Here is a 3,993-nt window from a genome sequence, read left to right on the forward strand (position 1 = left end):
ATGGGTTGTGATGAAATGACTAGCGATATACAAAACATATGGAATACAACTGCGCATGAGCCTATGTATAAACCCATAATGAAACAAAATAAACATTTTTTAATTATTATAAAATACTTCAAAAGGATTACATACCTTTAAATTTTACTGTTATTATTGTTTTTAACCAAATATTTAGCATTTATAAATTTTAGTGCTTTGTTTTTAACTTCAACCCAAAAGAACCGAACAATGCTGTCAAATGTTAAAAGCAGCGAAATAAATTTAATGTGCAGGAAAACCTCCTCCTCTGATTGGTGTCATTAGATGTATTCATTGTTGACTCACTGGTAAACCAAACGCTGCTGTTTTTTTATTGTCCGTCCACCATGGAGTTATAAAGCAGAGACAGAAACCACAAACTGAAAGACATGAATAAACATCAGTACTAGGTGGAGTATTTCAATTCAATTCAATTCATTTATTTCAAGGATCAAGGATATGTAGCACAGAAATGCACATGTTAAGAACATCAGATGACCAGTCATAGGCGTTTCTAGCCCATTTCTGGGGGTGCTGAAGCACCCCCAGATTGAATCCCAGCACCCCTAAAATTTAAAAGATTTTTATTTTTTGTATCGCATGTCCTTTTTTTAACAAACCAGAAAAGTGTAAAAAACCATACAGTACTTGGTTGATACGTAATGTTTTAACAACAAAAATACAGCACCTCCCTCTTGCCTCTAAATGGTTTGATCCTGCTCAACTTTCCCAACTCCGGCTCTGAGCTTCTACCTGCAGAGCTAAGCGCTGCCCCACAGAAGGTAATGTGCCGTAGTGGTGACAGTACCTGGTTTGAACTTCTACCACTCAATACCAACACATTATTATCATTACCAGTCCTCATTTTTGCTGCATTTAATCAAAGGTTACTGTTTATGTTGTTAGGTAGGAGGTAGCTTATGTTTTTTTCTAGCTAGCAAACGTTACAGGTGGTCAGTGTCTGAATTGGACTGAGAAGCTAGCTGTTGTGTCAGTGCATGTGTTAATATTAAAGCCAAGGTGCTACTGACTAGCTAACTGGCCCGATGCCCATTAACATTATAACTCCTATTGTGTGTGTGTGCAGACAGACAGCCTCATCATGGACATAAGACTGTTTTTTCGAAGAAAAGAGCCAGGTTCAGGTAAGAGTGTAAGATGAAATGGTTTATCTATCAAGAGTAATGTTGTAAGTTGGATCAATGTATCAGTGTTTATATCTGTTATCAGATATATAACACATTGGGCCTCATTCACGAAGCGTTCTGAAGAACAAATCTGTTCTTAGAGCCTTCTTTAGAAGATTTTTGGCATTCACGAACGTGTTCTTAACTGACCTGTTCTTAAAAGTAAGAACAAATTCTAAGAACACTCAGGAGGACTCTTACGCACAAAAATCTGTTCTTTTAGAATTTGACATTTTAACATTTTGTTACAGTCAAAACTGATCCAAAAATTTTAATTTCTTTCTTAGAATGATTCAAATATTACCACAAATTATTTAATTTAAAACTAGATTTATTCAAGTGAATTTTAGTGATCAATGGTTTTATAGTTCAGTGCCAGTTAAACTCAAAATCAGATTTTAGATCTGAAGCTGCACTTGGTCACAGTAATGTGTTTGGAGGTCTGTGGGAGGTACAAGCGCAATGATCACTACGACGTGCACGCGCGATGACCGCCGCCACGTGCACACGCCCCGGTGTGCACGCGCGCGCTGACCGGGGAGACAAGGCGGACATGGCCTGGGCAGTTTTACCTGTCACTGCAGCAGAGGCAGAGGGTGTTTTATTACGACAGACACCCTTTCTGAGTATAAAAGTTTAGCTGTCTCAGGTCAGACTTTATTGGCTGTTTGAAGCTCTGTCATCTGCAGAAATGACCATCGCTCTGGTGGGCGGAGTTTCACCTGCACTCCAGTGCTCACGTGTCTCAAACACGCTCTTGCTGCTGCCTTATAAGGAAGTTTAGAGGGTGTACCTTTTACATTTACAAGTCAATACAATGTAAATGTCATGTTAATGAGAGGGGAGGGTGTTCGTAGAGACTGTTCTTGAATCCGGCGCATCTCCCTCCTAAGAACAGATCTGGCTTGTCAAGAACGCTTCGTGAATCCAACGTACTTTTCTCTTGGGAGTTCTTAAAGCCGTTCTTACGAACGCTTTTCTACGAACGCATTCATGAATGAGGCCCATTGTTTGGTTATTTGCCTTTAGATTGACATTACAAAGAGAGAGAGAGGACGTTATTTATTTGTATTCTTATTGGTATTTTTTCATATTTATATAATTTTTCCTCTAGCTGAATACAATCTATTTGTGTATGATTGTCAGTCCAAAGAGGAAGAGATGAAAAAGGGGGAGGAGAAGAGAGAGTGCAGTCAGGAAGAACCAGGTAAGAAAACAAACAGAGAATAGTAGCATGCAAAATTGGTGCCATGAGATGGTGTGATGCCCACCATCTCATCCTTAACATTCAGAAAACTAAAGAGATGATCTTAGACCCGAGATCAGTAGGGGACCACAGTCCTGTTATACATGACTCACCCATTGAACAGGTCAGCTCATACAAGTATCTTGGAGTTCATTTAGACAGCTCTTTTAGTTGGACTGTCCATGTGGAAAGCCTGTGTTCCTGTTTGCAGCAGAGACTGTACTTCTTGCGCAGGCTAAGACTGTATGGTGTGAACAAGAACGTTATGTTTTTTTATTTTATCAGGCAGTACTGGAGAGCTTAATCCGCTATGGGATGTCAGCCTGGTATGGAAACCTGACTGTAAAGATGAGAAGCAAACTGGCTTGTTTGGTGCACACGGCCATGAAGGTGATGGGGAAAAATGACTACCAATCCTTGCAGTCCGTTTATGAGCGAACGGTTCTGAGACAAGCTCAGAGGACAGTGACTGAACCATCACATATCCTTCACTCAGAATACAAGCTCCTTCCCTCAGGCAGACGGTACAGAGTCCCCAACTGAAGACTCAACCGTTTTAAGAACTCATTTGTTCCCACCTCCATCAAACTCCTAAACAATGCTGCTTCGGCCGAAGATTGTGCAATTATTTTTATTTTTTATAGCGTATGTTTGTGTCATGTGTGACCTTTGGGACATGTGCAATTCTGTTTTATGTGCAATACTGTTTTTATTTTTTATGTGTTTTATGTGCAATACTGCTTTTATGTGTTTCATGCACAATATTGTTTTTATGTGTTTTTTGTGCAATACTGGTTGCACAGCTCTGAGTCCAAGACAAATTTCCCCAAGTGGGACAATAAAGTATAGGGTCATTCCGTGTGGTTTCACCAGATGGTGGTTGCTGCACCATTTTCAAATGAGTCCTAAATTTGTATGCCATTAGATAGTCACAATTTGGGCTATAAAAAGCCTCGCCAGCGTTTCTTGCATCTTTAAGTGGTTATTTCTCAGCCTCTAAACATACCAGAGAGCTGTGAGTTGGTAAACAAGGCCTCTGCATGTAGCTAGTGCCCCACAAACATCCCCAGGTGTTTCCCTACACTCTGCAGGCCGTGGGGGCTTGATAAAAATGCTAAAAAATTAAGAGATACCTACTCACGAGTGGAGTTTGGGACCTTAAAAGTACTAGAAATACTGCACAGAAGTGTTCTAACACCCCTGGGTTCCATTCTACACAAACTTGTGTGATAACTTAGCAAACTGGAGCTTTCAGGTACCTCAGTTTGGAAAATATGAGCTCCCAAAGTTGTTAAAGGTGACTACCTTCAAAAAGTGTAATGGTATAACTTAGGTATACCTAAGTTATAACTTAGGTATACCTAAGTTATAACTTAGGCATAGGTTCTTTTGCTTGTAACATGACATTGTACAATTAAATTTAACATGTTTAGTCCCACTGCACTGATACTGTAAAATTCAACATTATTGTTGTTATTTTTAAATTAATCAACCATGAACTACGACAGAGCTCCCTGAATTCAAGTTAGTACATGTAAT

At 39.5% G+C, this 3,993-nt stretch overlaps 1 long non-coding RNA gene across 1 annotated transcript; it reads left to right on the plus strand.

Annotated features, from left to right (window-relative positions):
- Positions 1-409: 409 nt before the first annotated feature.
- On the plus strand, positions 410-3,416 carry LOC127532653 (uncharacterized). The gene is made up of 3 exons (XR_007940185.1): positions 410-1,166; positions 2,355-2,415; positions 2,740-3,416. It is a non-coding gene; the product is annotated as an uncharacterized LOC127532653 (long non-coding RNA).
- Positions 3,417-3,993: the final 577 nt, after the last annotated feature.

Source organism: Acanthochromis polyacanthus, chromosome 24 (genome assembly GCF_021347895.1).
Source record: "Acanthochromis polyacanthus isolate Apoly-LR-REF ecotype Palm Island chromosome 24, KAUST_Apoly_ChrSc, whole genome shotgun sequence".
NCBI lineage: Eukaryota > Metazoa > Chordata > Actinopteri > Pomacentridae > Acanthochromis > Acanthochromis polyacanthus.